At 44.0% G+C, this 16,592-nt stretch overlaps 1 protein-coding gene and 1 pseudogene across 1 annotated transcript in view; one reads left to right on the top strand and one right to left on the bottom strand.

The window, feature by feature from the left end:
• LOC112068039 (cholecystokinin) overlaps positions 1-13,165 on the bottom strand; it is a 31,078-nt gene extending 17,913 nt beyond the window's left edge. The window contains exon 1 of the mRNA XM_024135037.2: positions 12,981-13,165. The gene's annotated coding sequence lies outside the window, so the exon portion shown is untranslated. The remainder of the gene's footprint in view (positions 1-12,980) is intronic.
• Positions 1-14,249, top strand: part of LOC112067986 (keratin, type I cytoskeletal 19-like) — a 23,262-nt pseudogene extending 9,013 nt beyond the window's left edge.
• Positions 14,250-16,592: the final 2,343 nt, after the last annotated feature.

The raw sequence follows: 16,592 nt of genomic DNA on the forward strand, positions 1-16,592 counted from the left end.
CTGGCATAGAGTTACAGAGAACCATACCATGCCTTGTGGTCTGGGAGTATACAATGGAGCTAAAATACTTTATTAAAAAGTATTTTTTACTCAGAGTGTCTGCTTAAAAATGTTTGAGACTTTGTTTTTTGTGCATCGATAATGACAAAAAACATTGGAGTAGAAATTAGAAGAAAAAGTGAAACTTTCAAACATAATGGCAACAATCAATCAATCAATGCAATTTATTTTTATTAGCCCTTCGTACATCAAGCTAAATCTCGAAGTGCTGTACAGACACCCAGGCCTAAACCCCAAACAGCAGAATGCAGGTGTAGAAGCACGGTGGCTAGGAAAAAACTCCCTAGAAAGGCCAAAACCGGAAGAAACCTAGAGAGGAACCAGGCTATGAGGGGTGGCCAGTCCTCTTTCTGGCTGTGCGGTGGATTATAACAGAACATAGCCAAGATGTTCCAAAAATGTTCATAAGTGACAAGCATGGTCAAAATAATAATCATGAATAATTTTCAGTTGGGTTTTCATAGGCCGATCATAAGAGTTGAAAAAACAGCAGGTCGGGACAGGTGGCGGTTCCATAACCGCAGGCAGAACAGCTGAAAACTGAATAGCAGCAAGGCCAGGGGACTGGGGACAGCAAGGAGTCACACGGCGGCGCCCGACGCACGGTCCAGGGCCCCAGTGTCCTCCGGAGAGAGAAAGAGAAGAGAGAAGAGAGAAATTAGAGAGAGCCAAGATTTTTCCAAATGTTCAATAAATGACAAGCATGGTCAAATAATAATCAGGAAAAATCTCAGTTGGGCTTTCATAGCCGATCATTAAGATTGAAAAACAGCAGGTCTGGGACAGGTAGGGGTTCCATAACCGCAGGCAGAACAGTTGGAACTGGAATAGCAGCAAGCCAGGCGGACTGGGGACAGCAAGGAGTCACCACGGCCCGGTAGTCCCGACGTATGGTCCTAGGGCTCGGTCCTCCGAGAGAAAGAAAGAGGAGAAGGAGAAAATTAGAGAGAGCCAAGATTTTCAAAATTTCATAAATGACAAGCATGGTCAAATAATAATCAGGAATAAAAGTCTCAGTTGGCTTTTCATAGCCGATCATTAAGAGTTGAAACAGGTCTGGACAGGTAGGGTCCCTAACCGCAGGCAGAACAGTTGAAACTGGATAGGCAAGCAGGCCAAGGCGGACTGGGGACAGCAAGGTGTATCATGCCCGGTGTGCCGTGACGTATGGTCCTAGGGCTCAGGTTCTCGAGAGAGAGAAGAAAAGAGAACGAGAGAATTAGAGAGAGGAGCATACTTAATATTCACACAGGACACTGGATAAGAAGGGAGAGTACTCCAGGTAACCAACTGACCCTAGCCCCCCGACACATAAACTACTGCAGCATAAAACTGGAGGCTGAGACAGGAGGGTCAGGAGACACTGTGGCCCATCCGCAAGAATACCCCCGGACAGAGGCAACAGGAAGGATTACGTTGTCTATATTTTCCCTATGTTCACTATGTAACTGTATTAATCTGTTTCCCCCATTATTACAATAAATCATTTAAGTTTAATTGCACTGGCAAAGATGTTTAAATGAGAGATCACCGTGGTGGCAACGAAATGGGAACCACAGGAAAAGCACCTTAGAATAATATTCAATGTCCACAATGACAGAGCCATGTAAGAGTTAGAGGTAACAATGAGTAAATTAATTAGTTATCAATTCAAGGTGACTGAATGAAATCACTGTATCAAAAGGGAAAAATTACATGCAATGCGACCATGGGCATTATTTATCAATAATATAGACGAGGCTTGAACCCCTCTCATCAATTGTATTGTTGTGGTCCCGTTACCGTTCACAGATTCCGGAACTATCTGGCCTTCTCAGTTAAGTCATATCCTGGACCTTCTCATCAACTGACGGTGGACACCACCTTCCCATCCACCATCTCCTCCAACGATCACCCTCACCCGCTTCTTGCATGTGTGGATTATACTCTGTGGAAAGAGCCATCAAACAGGAATTCGTCATCTTGCCAATCATTCATTGGTGTAATTATGAGGGAACAACACATGACAACTTTCAGATTCATTCATTGATGAAATTCTTCTCTGCTTGCTCACCTCCACCACTTCTTGGACTTGTTGTACTTCATGGACTTCTCGACCACGATCACTTTCCTGACCTCCTGTCTTTCCCACTTGCCTAATGAGTAGACCACACAGGCGAGAAAGACTTACGGTTCAGCTAAACTCACCAACACACATCTTGATCTACTAGTTTGCCAATCAGTGTGTAACTTAAGTCATTTGTATGGGGTATCTGTACTTTTTCCATTACATATTTGACTACTTTCGTTTACTTCACATAACATTCCTTAAGAAAATATTGTACTTTTCCTGACACTCAAAAGTGCTCGTTACATTTTGCATACTTAGCGAAGAGGAAAAATAGGACACTTCACGAAACTTATCAACCAACATTCCTGGTCATCCTATGCCTCTGATCTGGCGGACTCACAAACCAGACATGCTTTGTTTGTAAATTATGTCTGAGTGTTCGAGTGTGCCCGGCTTTCCGTAAATAAAAAAAACAAGAAATCGTTGCCATCTGTTGCTTAATATAAGGAACATTATATCTACTTTTATTTTTGAATACTTAAATATATTTTAAACCAAATACTTTTAGACTTTTACTCAATTAGAATTTTACTGGGTGACTTTACTTTATTTGAGTAATTTATCTGGTATATTTTTTACTTTTATTCAAGTATGACAGTTGGTACTTTTTCCACCACTGTTTGCAATGAGGTGCCAATAACAGCTGTCATCCCCCCCATCCCTTCCCCTCCCTCTCTTTCCTGCCCCTCCATATCCCCTCTCACTTGAGTTCCCTCTCCATCCAGCAGCCTCCTGTACTCAGCGATCTCCCATCTCCAGCCTCATCTTGATGTCCAGGAGGATCTGGTACTCGGAGCCTGCTGCTGGATTGCTGACGTTGATATGCTGCACGCTCCATCCTCCATGCTGTTGAAATAACCTGCAAGCTGGCTCAGCTGGAGCCATAGCGCCGTTTATATCAGCGCGCTCTGCTCCAGGTACCCCTTCTAGGAATGTGTTTATTTGTAAGGATGAAGAAAATGGAGAAGAAGGAAGGAGAGGGTAGAAATGATAGAGAGGGAGATGAAGAAGGGTAGAGATAGTTAGACTGGTGTGCATAAAGGTGTTAGAACACCTTGACATTAGACCACTGTGGAGGTCTGAAAACATCTAACAAACTTTGATTTTGGAGTGTACTGTTCCTTTAAGACTAAAGAATTCCATTTTAGGAACATAGATAGGGTAAAGAGAAATGCTGTATGTTTAGGTGCTGATTCACTAAGATGGTTTGACATCACATCATACCTGGATGAGCAGGCCATGCAGTTCAATCTCCAGGCTCTGGAAGTCCTCTCAGGTCGGTCACCTGAGACTGAGAGGTCTTCACCTCTGTGGTGCTGGTGGTGATCTGGTTCTGAAGCACCTCCACCTGACACACACACACACACACACTTATTAGTCAAAAGTATAGATACCACTTCACAAAATACATGTCAATGTGCCTCTCACAAAACACATTCAGAGGTCCCAGGCCGACACCCTCGAGGCCCCCTGTCCTATTTTCAGAGGTTGCCTCACCTGCTCTCAAAGCACTTGCAGCATCTCTCTGGTTCTTCGTTACCATGCCCTCATACTGGGTCCCATCTCCTCCAGCACCTTGCTCATGTCACTAAGGAAGCAGTCCATCTCCACATTCACAGCACCACAATGCTGCGTCCGCATCAACTGCATCTCCTAACAACAGAAAAGGGGGACAAATTGTTCTATAATACCTGGGATTTGTAGTTTACTTATACACAGTGAAGGGCAAAAGCACCTGAAAGCAATGAGTTACTGTATATTTGAGTACTAATAACAGTGAGTTGCCCTAGATTTTTTGTGGGTGAGTTTTGCCCCCTTGTGGCCAAACATGGAAAGGTCTCAAACACACATTCAAATGCGAAACAATGCAAAACTACAGGGGAGCCATTGTGTCCTAATGAAAAACCACAGGTGGCTGCCTGGAGCCTTCAGACTTCAGCCAACAGCACAAGCGTTAAGACTTGAGTGTGTGAGGAGAAATGACCTCCTGCTGGTTCTTCCTGAGGTAGACCAGCTCCTCCTTCACCCCCTCAATCTGTATCTCCAGTTCTGCTCTGGTGAGTGTAAAGCTGTCCAGGACTCCTCTCAGACGAGCCACATCCCCTTCCATCTTCATACGCATGTTAGCCTCCGTCTCTAACCTACAAAGGTTGAGGAAAGAAGAGGGCTTGATAGTTCCTCCTCACAACAAACCAAGATACAACTTGCCCAACCATAAACTGATTCATAGCCTCGCCTACCCCCATGAGCATTTCTGTATATCTGTGAGGATTCGATCTACTCAATCTCAAATCAATAGGCCAAGAGTTACAAACAGAATCAGTACACTCACAGAGCTGTGTATAGTACAAACAGGAAGTGCACTACTTCATCTTGAAGTCATCAGCTGCAAGTCTGGCACTATCCACCCGCAGGATCATCTGAGAGTTCTCCACAGACCTGGCTTGGATCTAGGAACAGGAGGACAGCCACAGTCAATGGAATGTAACAACAGAGTCAACTATGATACAGGATATCATGTGTTAGATCAGCAGATTGGTTCATGTCTACTGTTCATTCATTTACAACAGAACACAGTTTTTCGACAATCAACAAGATCAACATTGAGAGACAATAGGAATTACACCTCTAATCTATCACTTATCTACAATGCATTCGGAAAGTATTCAGACCCTTGACTTTTTCCACATTTTGTATGTTAACAGCCTTATTTAAAATGTGTTAAAAAAATAAAATCCTCAGCGATCTACACACAATACCCTATAATGACAAAGCAAAAACAGGTTTTTAGAGAAAAAATTAATAATAATACCTTATTTACATAAGTATTCAGACCCTTTGCTATGAGACTCGACATTGAGCTCAGGTGCACCCTGTTTCCATTGATCATCCTTGAGATGTTTCTACAACTTTATTGGATCCACCTGTGGTAAATTCAATTGATGGACATGATTTGGAAAGGAATACACCTGTCTATATTAAGTCCCACAGTTGACAGTGCATGTCAGAGCAAAAACCAAGCCATGAGGTTGAAGAATTGTCCGTAGAGTGCTGAGACAGGATTGTGGAAATCTGGGGAAGGTACCAAAACATTTCTGCAGCATGAATGTCCCTCAAGAACACAGTGGCTCCATTCATTCCTAAATTGAAGAAGCTTGGAACCACCAAGATTCTTCGTAGAGCTGGCCGCCCGGCCAAACTGAGCAATCTGGGGAGAAGGGCCTTGGTCAGGGAGGTGATGGTCACTCTGACAGAGCTCCAGAGTTCCTCTGTGGAGATGGGAGAACCTTCCAGAAAGACAATCATCTCTGCAGCACTCCACCAATCAGGCCTTTATGGAAGAGTGGCCAGACGGAAGCCACTCCTAGTAAAAGCCACATGACAGCCAGCTTGGAGTTTGCCAAAAGGCACCCAAAGACTCTCAGTGTCAGGTTTTGGCCAGGACTGTTCAGGTTTTGGTCACTAGAGTCCCCATTTGCACCTTTTTTGTACCTTTTGTTTTTCCTTGCTCTATTTGTTTTTGCACCTGTGTCGTTCCCTTGTTAGTATTTAAACCCTGTGTGGTTCCTCAGTTCTTGCTCAGTGTTTGTAAGTTAGCACCCAGCCCAGCCATGCTGTTAAACTTTTTCTCTTGTTGGATTTCCGAGGTCGCTGGTTTGTTCTTGTTTATTTGGATTTAGTCTTTTGAGGTTTGTTTTTTTCCCTTGCTTTCTTATCACTTTGTGGATTTCTTTGTATTTTGGAAAGTATTCTATTTTTGTCTCTTGGCTTTTCTTTGGACGTTGTGGATTTATATTTTGCGGAAGATCTTTCTTTGATTTAAACCCCGTCTCTTGTACTGCTGTGTCTGCCTCATCTTCTGGGTTCTGGGGCGATTTATTTAGTGACTGTTTCTCACACCCGGGTCCTGACCTCCAGACCATGAGAAACAAGATCCTCTGGTCTGATGAACCAAAGATGACTATTTGGCCTGAATTTCAAGAGTCATGTCTGAGAAGAACCTGCACCGTCCACCGGTGAAGAATGGTGGTGGCAGCATCATGATGTGGTATGTTTTTCAGCGGAAGGACTGGCAGGAGACTAGCCAGGATTGAGGCAAAGAATATTGTTGTGCTGTGTGCACTACATAGGAAATAGGTGCCATTTGGGGCGCATCCCATCACGTTATGTGAATCTGCGCACTCATTAGATAATCCCCAACATAATGGAATTTAAAATAAATGTTTCAAATCCTGCTAAGTTTGTCCTCATCAGGTGTGTGTAAAGCACTGAGTAAAAATACTTTTAAGAGTACTACTTAAGTAGGTTTGGGTATCTTTATTTACTAGTCAATTTTTTGACACTGTTACTTTTACTCCAAGAAAAAATAGGTACTTTTTACTCCATAGATTTTCCCTGCACCCAAAAGTACTCATTACACTGTGAATGCTCTAGCAGGAAAGGAAGATGGTCCAATTCACACTCTTATCAAGAGAACATCCCTGGTCATCCACTAGTACCTAGGATCTGGCTGATCACTAAACCAACATGCTTTGTTGTGTAAATGATGTCTTGAGTGCCCCTGGCTTTCTGTACAAGAAATGTAAATAAAATAATGAAAATAATGATTGATAATGATTTCCACTTTTACTTTTACTTTGATACTGAAGTATATTTTAGCAATTACATGTTTGATACTAAACCAAAGACTTTTAGACTTTTACTGAAGTAGTATTTACTGCGTGACTTCACTTTACTTGAGTTAATTTTCTATTAAGGTATCTTATGACAATTTGGTATTTTTCCACCACTGGTCCTCATTATGTATTTAGGAACGTGCGATTTATACGTGCGCTTGACTTTCGTTTCCACGCACATAATCTGGGTGTGCTAATATCACGGGAGAGCGCACCTAATCCCAGGACACATCTCCATCACTCTGCCTACCTTTTCCCAGGTAGGTGGCAAACGATCGTTCAGATTCTGCATGGTATGCTTCTCGTGTTGAGAGAGATCTACATGGATCAGGAACATTGTCGTAGACTGATGGCCTGTTTATCGCATCACTACTAGTCACTGGGTTCCCAGATACTACACTCTGCAGCCTTCACTCCAATATATCTGTTGTCACTCATTATCGCTTCCCATTGAATTCATCCTCTCTGCCCAGTGTTGTTATGGAATTCTTGTAGTTGTCGATGATTATATTGTTTCCATGGATGAACCAAACCACTGACTGCTACTCAACATGCAATTGCGTGTATTCATTAGCTTCCAAGGAGCCAGGCTTCCCCAGAAATAAATAACATATATTTGATAGCTCACGTCCTCGTTGCGTTTTCAGAAATATTTTCACGGTTTCCAGATCGCCAAAAGGCTAAGGCATTCGTCACGAAGAGCAGCCGAGCTGAGCAAACGCAGCCTCGCGTCTCCCGTATTGTGTAGGCCATCGTAGGACGTCGCGCCAAAAGAGAGACATGCCGCCCATAGCGACAGTGAGAGAGAAGCAAAGGATGAGCCAGTGAGCCAGGTTGCCTCCCGTGTGAGAAAAAAAGAAAAAGCCAATCAGGGGGAGCGAAACGGGGAAGACGCAAACTGGAAGGGCCTGCGCACCAACCAAAAAAAACGAAAGGCAAGAGCACGAGTGAACGGCGCAGCCAACCACAAGCCCAAGGAGAGCACACAGTACCAGACAAACACCCGCACGGGCCGGGCACAGCTAGCAAAGGGGCCCGGGCCAAGGAGGCCATGAAGGGAGGTGACGGGACGGAAGGCGGCCACCGCAAGAGAACCCCCAGCACGGCCCCTAACCCAGTCGCAGGCCACAGCGCGCGAAGAGGAAGTGCATAGAAGAAGCGAAACGACAGCGACATACGACGCCCAGAAAGAAGACCCACAGACAGACCGACAAAAAAAAGACTACCGGGAACGCAGCAAACAGGAAGAAAGAGCGAGCAGGCAGGACGAACAGCGACCGACCAACCGGCACCCTCCATATACACTCGACACCACCGGCACCCCGTGAGAACAACTAGGAGAACAACAACCCACGAGCACAACCGACAGAGGACACAGAGGGGTGGGCGCGGCCAAGCACACACGACCCGAGGACGCAAAAGGAGCTGAAAAGGAAGACAGGAACCGCGAGAATACGCCCCGACACAACCAGCACAAGCCAAGCAGCAACAAAAAGGGGCAAAAAAGGAAAACAACGAAGGGCGGCGCATCGAAGAGCGGGACACGCTCAGATCAGCCACCCCGCGACGCAGACGCGCAGACGGCAAAGAGAACACAAACAGAGCGACCAAAACGGACCAAAAAACCCAGAATAACCGCCTCCCAAACGCAGTATGCTTCTGCTCGACGTTTACCTACCTCCTCCCACTAACCCGCGTTGTTAATGCCCATTGCAGAGACAGGAGAGTCCAGCCAGATAGCGACGCAGCCGGCGCCCGCGGGTCGTAGTCCGGGGCGCAAGCAGGCGTACGGGTCCCGTAATAGACAACGCGTGTCCTCTGTGGGGCAGTCGCACGGACACCAGACAACACGGGTGCGCACGCAGACATACCTCCCATCGAGCCGCCAACCCACCCAACGACCTGAAAGACACCGCCAGGCCGCCCGATAGCGCACCCAGCATCTATCTCTCAGCGCCACTTTTCTCTAGGACGGGCCAGAATCACATCGGTTGCCAACGAGAAGCACCATGCAGAATCTGAACGATCGTTTTGGCACACCTACCTGGAAAAGTAAGGCAGAGTGATGGAGATGTGTCTGGAGATTAGGTGCGCTCCGTGATATTACGCACAGCCAGATTATGTGCGTTGGAAATCAAGAAAGTCACGCGCACGTATTAAACGCACGTTCCTAAAACATAATGAGGACCAGTGGGTGGAAAAATACCAAATTGTCATAAGGATACCCTAAGAAAAATTACTCAAGTAAAAGCTGAAAGTCACGCCAGTAAAATACATACTTCAAGTAAAAGTCTAAAAGTCTTTGGTTTAGTACTCAAAACACATGTAATTGCTAAAATACTTCCCATATCAAAAAGTAAAAATAAAAGTGGAAATCATTATCAAATCATTAATCAATTATTTATATTACCATTGTCTTGTTACAGAAAAGCCCCAGAGGGCACCCAGATCCTACATTACCAAACAAGCATGTATGGTTTAGGAGTCACCCAAGATTCCTGGTAGTAGGGATGGAGCCCAGGTGTTCTCTTGTGAAGAGTGTGAATGGACCTTTCCTTCTGCTAAGCATCAAAGTGTAATGAGGTACTTTTGGATTGCCAGGGAAATCTATGGAGTAAAAGTACACTATTTTTGGAGTAAAATACACGCGATTGTCAAAAATATGAACTAGTAAAGTAAAGATACCCAAAAAACCTAACTAAGTAGTACTTTAAAGTATTTTTTACTTAAGTTGCTTTACACCACTATCGAGGACAAATAACTATAGCAGGATTTGAACCAATTTGATTTTAAATTCCATTATGTTGGGGATATCTAAGGAGTGCGCAGATTTCAACATACGTGATGGGAATGCCGCCCCCAAATGGCACCCATTTCCTATGTAGTGCACAACCAGCAACACAATATTCTTTGCCTCAATCCTGGCTAGTCTCCCCAGTCCCTCCCGCTGAAAAAACAACCACATCATATGCTGCCACCCCATTCTTCACCGTAGGGACAGTGCCAGGTTCTCTCCCAGACATGACTCTTGGAAATTCAGCCAAATAGTTCAATCTTTGTTTCATCAGACCAGAGATCTTTTTCGTCATGGTCTGAGTGTCAGGACCCGGTGTGAGAAACAGTCACTAAATTAAATCGGCAGAAAGCCAGAAGATAGGCAGACACAGCAGTACAAAGAGACGGGTTTTAATCAAAGAAAAGATCTTCCGGCAAAAATATAAATCCCACAACGTCCAAAGAAAAGCCAGAGACCAAAAAATAGATATCTTCCAAAATACAAAGAAAATCACACAAAGGTGATAAGAACAGCAAGCGAAAAAAACAAACCTCAAAAGACTATCCAAAATAACAAGAACAAACAGCGAAACCTCTGGAAAATCCAACAAGAGAAAAAGTTTAACGCTGGCTGGGGCGGGGTGCTAACTTACAAACACTGAGCAAAGACTGAGGAAGCACACAGGGTTTAAATACTTACAGGGAACGACAACACGTGCAAACAATAATAGAGCAGAAAAAACCAAAAGGTACAAAAAGATGCAATGGGACATCTAGTGACCAAAACCTGAAACCCGTCCTGGCCAAAACCTGACACTGAGTCTTTGGGTGCTTGTTGGCCAAACTCCCAGCTGCTGTCATGTGCGCTTTTTACTAAGGAGTGGCTTCCGTCTGGCACTCTTTCCATAAAGCCTGATTGGTGGAGTGCCTGCAGAGATTGATTGTCCTTTGAAGGTTCTCCCACCTCCACAGATGACTCTGAGCTCTGTCAGAGTGACCATCACCTCCGCGTGACCAAGGCCCTTCTCCCCAGATTGCTCAGTTTGGCCGGGCGGCCAGCTCTACGAAGATCTGGTGGTTCCAAGCTGCTTCAATTTAGGAATAGGAAGCACTGTGTTCGTGGGGACTTCAATGGACATTCAATGCTGCAGAAATGTTTTGGTACCCTTCCCCAGATTTCACAATCCTGTCTCAGCACTCTACGGACAATTCCTTCAACCTCATGGCTTGGTTTTTGCTCTGACATGCACTGTCAACTGTGGGACTTAATATAGACAGGTGTATTCCTTTCCAAATCATGTCCAATCAATTGAATTTACCACAGGTGGACTCCAATAAAGTTGTAGAAACATCTCAAGGATGATCAATGGAAACAGGGTGCACCTGAGCTCAATGTCGAGTCTCATAGCAAAGGGTCTGAATACTTATGTAAATAAGGTATTATTATAATTTTTTCTCTAAAAACCTGTTTTTGCTTTGTCATTATAGGGTATTGTGTGTAGATCGCTGAGGATTTTATTTTTTTAACACATTTTAAATAAGGCTGTAACATAACAAAATGTGGAAAAAGTCAAGGGTCTGAATACTTTCCGAATGCATTGTAGATAAGTGATAGATTAGAGGTGTAATTCCTATTGTCTCTCAATGTTGATCTTGTTGATTGTCGAAAAACTGTGTTCTGTTGTAAATGAATGAACAGTAGACATGAACCAAATCTGCTGATCTAAACACATGATATCCTGTACATAGTTGACTCTGTTGTTACATTCCATTGACTGTGGCTGTCCTCCTGTTCCTAGATCCAAGCCAGGTCTGTGGAGAACTCTCAGATGATCCTGCGGGTGGATAGTGCCAGACTTGCAGCTGATGACTTCAAGATGAAGTAAGTGCACTTCCTSTRTGTACTYTACACAGCCTCTGTGAGTGTACTGATTCTGTTTGTAACTCTTGGCCTATWGYTTTGAGATTGAGTAGATRGAATCCTCKCAGATKTACAGAAATGCTRATGGGGGTAGGCAGGYCTATGYATCAGTTTATGGTTGGGCAAGTTGTATCTTGGTTTGTTGTGAGYAGGAACTAATCAAYCRCTCTRCTTTCCTCAACCRRTGTAGGTTAGAGACGGAGGCTAACATGCGTATGAAGATGGAAGGGGATGTGGCTCGTCTGAGAGGAGTCCTGGACAGCTTTACACTCACCAGAGCAGAACTGGAGATACAGATTGAGGGGGTGAAGGAGGAGCTGGTCTACCTCAGGAAGAACCACGAGGAGGTCATTTCTCCTCACACACTCAAGTCTTAACGCTTGTGCTGTTGGCTGAAGTCTGAACGCTCCAGGCAGCCACCTGTGGTTTTTCATTAGGACACAATGGCTCCCCCTGTAGTTTTTGCATTGTTTTCGCATTTGAATGTGTGTTTGAGACCTTTCCATGTTTGGCCACAAGGGGGCAAAACTCACCCACAAAAAATCTAGGGCAACTTCACTGTTATTAGTACTCAAATATACAGTAACTCATTGCTTTCAGGTGCTTTTGCCCTTCACTGTGTATAAGTAAACTACAAATCCCAGGTATTATAGAACAATTTGTCCCCCTTTTCATGTTGTTAGGAGATGCAGTTGATGCGGACGCAGCATTGTGGTGCTGTGAATGTGGAGATGGACTGCTTCCTTAGTGGACATGAGCAAGGTGCTGGAGGAGATGAGGACCCAGTATGAGGGCATGGTAACGAAGAACCAGAGAGATGCTGCCAAGTGCTTTGAGAGCAGGGTGAGGCAACCTCTGAAAATAGGACAGGGGGCCTCGAAGGGTGTCGGCCTGGGACTCTGAATGTGTTTTGTGAGAGGCACAATTGACATGTATTTTGTGAAGTGGTATTATACTTTTTACTAATAAGGTGTGTGTGTGTGTGTGTCAGGTGGAGGTGCTTCAGAACCAGATCACCACCAGCACCACAGAGGTGAAGACCTCTCAGTCTCAGGTGACCGACCTGAAGAGGACCTTCCAGAGCCTGGAGATTGAACTGCATGGCCTGCTCACTCAGGTATGATGTGATGTCAAACCATCTTAGTGAATCAGCATCCCTAAACATACAGCATTTCTCTTTACCCTATCTATGTTCCTAAAATATGGAATTCCTTTAGGTCTTAAAGGAACAGTACACTCCAAAATCAAAGTTTGTTAGATGTTTTCAGACCTCCACAGTGGTCTAATGTCAAGGTGTTCTAACACCTTTATGCACACCAGTCTAACTATCTCTACCCTTCTTCATCTCCCTCTTCATACATTTCTACTACCCTCTCCTTCCTTTCTTCTCCATTTTCTTCATCCCTTACAAACATAAACACATTCCTAGAAGGGGTACCTGGAGCAGAGCGCCGCTGATATAAACGGCCGCTATGGCTCCCAGCTGAGCCAGCTGCAGGTTCATATCAACAGCATGGAGGAGGAGCTGCAGCATATCAACGTCAGCATCCAGCAGCAGGCCTCCGAGTACCAGATCCTTCTGGACATCAAGATGAGGCTGGAGATGGAGATCGCTGAGTACAGGAGGCTGCTGGATGGAGAGGGACTCAAGTGAGAGGGGATAATGGAGGGGCAGGAAAGAGAGGGAGGTGGAAGGGATGGGGGGGATGACAGCTGTTTATTGGCACCTCATTGCAAACAGTGGTGGAAAAAGTACCCAACTGTCATACTTGAATAAAAGTAAAAATACCTTAACAGAAAATTACTCAAATAAAAGTAAAAGTCACCCAGTAAAATTCTAATTGAGTAAAAGTCTAAAAGTATTTGGTTTAAAATATATTTAAGTATCAAAAATAAATGTAGATATAATGTTCCTTATATTAAGCAAACCAGATGGCACAATTTCTTGTTTTTTTTATTTACGGAAAGCCGGCGCACACTCGAACACTCAGACATAATTTACAAACAAAGCATGTCGGTTTAGTGAGTCCGCCAGATCAGAGGCATTAGGGATGACCAGGAATGTTTGGTTGATAAGTTCGTGAAGTGTACTATTTTCCTCTTCTGCTAAGTATGCAAAATGTAACGAGCACTTTTGAGTGTCAAGGAAAAGTACAATATTTTCTTAAGGAATGTAGTGAAGTAAAAGTAAAAGTAGTCAAATATGTAAATGGAAAAGTACAGATACCCCCAAAAATGACTTAAGTTACACCACTGATTGCAAACTAGTAGATCAAGATGTGTGTTGGTGAGTTTAGCTGACCGTAAGTCTTCTTCGCCTGTGTGTCTACCATTAGGCAAGTGGAGAACAGACAGGAGGTCAGGAAAGTGATCGTGGTCGAGAAAGTCCATGAAGTACAACAAGTCCAGGAAGTGGTGGAAGGTGAGCAAGCAGAGAAMAATTAATCAAATGAATGAATCAATGAAAGTTGTCATGTGTTGTTCCCCATAATACACACAATGAATGAATGAATGAATGAATTCCTGTTTGGTGGCTCTTTCCACAGAGTATAATCCACACATGCAGAAGCGGGTGAGGGTGATCGTGGAGGAGATGGTGGATGGGAAGGTGGTGTCCACCTCAGTTGATGAGAAGGTCCAGGATATGAACTAACTGAGAAGGCCAGATAGTTCCGGAATCTGGTGAAGCGGTAACGGACCACACATACAACTGATGACGGGGGTTCAAGCCTCGTCTATATATAAATATAAATATGCCTATGTCGCATGATGTAATATTCCCTTTTGACAGGATTTCATCAGGCCTGAATGATAACTATATTTACTCAGTGTACACCTAACTTTTACATGGCTCTTTCATGTGGACATGAATTATCTAAGTGCTTTTCCTGTGGTTCCTTTGTTGCCACCAGGTGACATCTCTCATTAAACATCTTTGGCCAGTGCAATTAACTTAATGATTATTTGAATAAGGTGGAAACAGAATTTACAGTTACATAAGTGAACATCAGGGAAAAATATGACAACAATCCTTCCTGTTGGCTCTGTCGGGGGTTTCTTCGGATGGGGCCACAGTGTTCTCCTGAACCGTCCTGTCTCAGCCTCCATATCTTATGTGCATGCAGTAGTTTATGTGTCGGGGGGCTAGGGTCGTTTGGTTACCTGGAGTACTCTCTGTCTTATTCCAGTGTGCCTGTGTGAATAGTATGCCTTCTCTCTGAATTCTCTCGTTTTCTTTCTTTCTCGTGAGAACTGAGCCCTAGGACCATACGTCAGGACTACCGGGCTGATTGACACTCCTTGCTGTCCCCAGTCCGGCCTGGCCTGCTGCTATCCAGTTCAACTGTTCTGCCTGCGAGTGTACGGAACCCCTACCTGTCCCAGACCTGCTGTTTTTCAACTCTAGATGATCGGCTATGAGCCAACTGAATTTATTCCTGATTATTATTTGACCATGCTTTTGTCATTTATGAAATTTTGAATATTGGCTCTCTCTAATTTTCTCCTTCTCTCTTTCTTTCTCTCGGAGGACCGGACCTGGACCTACGTCGGGACTACCGGCCGTGGTGACTCCTTGCGTCCCAGTCCGCCTCGGCGCTGCTGATTCCATTTCAACGGTTCTGCCTGCGGTTATGGAACCCCTACCTGTCCAGACCTGCTGTTTTCAAATCTTAATGATCGGCTATGAAAAGCCAACTGAGATTTATTCCTGATTATTATTTGACCATGCTTGTCATTTATGAACATTTTGAATCTTGGCTCTCTCTAATTTCTCCTTCTCTCTTTCTTTCTTCTCGAGGACTGGGCCCTAGGACCATGCGTCGGGACTGCCCGTGGTGACTCCTTGCTGTCCCAGTCGCCTGGCCTTGCTGCTATTCCAGTTTCAGCTGTTCTGCCTGCGGTTATGGAACCGCACCTGTCCCAGACCTTGTTGTTTTCAACTCTTGAGATCGGCTATGAAAGCCAACTGAAAATTATTCATGATTTATTTGACCATGCTTGTCACTTATGAACAATTTTGAACATCTGGCATAGTTCTGTATAATCTCCACCCGGCACAGCAGAAGAGGACTGGCCACCCCTCATAGCCTGGTTCCTCTCTAGGTTCTTCCTAGGTTTTGGCCTTTCTAGGGAGTTTTTCCTAGCCACCGTGCTTCTACACCTGCATTACTAGCTGTTTTGGGGTTTTAGGCTGGGTGTCTGTACAGCACTTCGAGATATTAGCTGATGTACGAAGGGCTATATAAAATAAAATTGATTGATTGATTGATTGATTGCCATTACTGTTGAAAGTTTCACTTTTTCTCTCTATTTTTACTCCACATTGTTTTTTGTCATTATCGATGCAAAAAAAACAAAGTCTCAACATTTTTAAGCAACATCTGGTAAAAAATAATTTATAAAGGTATTTTAGCTCCATTGTATACTCCCAGGACCACAAGGCATGTATGTTCTCTGTACTCTATGACAGATTAAAGTTAATATTCTGTAGGCCTACGACACTAACGCTACATGATACATTTGGCTGTTATTAAAATATAGATGTCAATGCATTTCAGGACACTGATATCATAATTGAGGGTCTATTGCTGTCCTCTTAAAAGCTGGGCAAAAAACACCTTTGCAGAGTGGATGAGGCCAACACACATACTGTACCCTACATTATATGAGCATAACCCTCATGGGAGTTCCACTTACTCAAACATGTTCTCAGAGCAGAAAGGATTGCAACCAATGAAAAAGGAAGAGAAGAGGAGGCGGGAATACCAAACAGAGAGCAGGCAGGTAGACATGTCACTTGATAGGCAAAATAAACACATTTGGGAAGAAAGTGAGGGAGGAATAGGAAGTACAAAATTCTGCAGGAGCGAGCAGCATATAAGCAAAGTTGAATATAGCACATTCTTCATTTTGTGCATTAATGTCCTGTTTCCAGTTAGTCTAATTAACTGATTAAATACTAAATGTGATGCAAGCTAAAATTAGTTAGGTAAAATGTGATGCAACTTAAAATTAGTTAGGTAAAATGTTTTCTACATTATGTTAGCTA

This window comes from Salvelinus sp. IW2-2015, unplaced genomic scaffold (genome assembly GCF_002910315.2).
Source record: "Salvelinus sp. IW2-2015 unplaced genomic scaffold, ASM291031v2 Un_scaffold19, whole genome shotgun sequence".
Taxonomy (NCBI): domain Eukaryota; kingdom Metazoa; phylum Chordata; class Actinopteri; order Salmoniformes; family Salmonidae; genus Salvelinus; species Salvelinus sp. IW2-2015.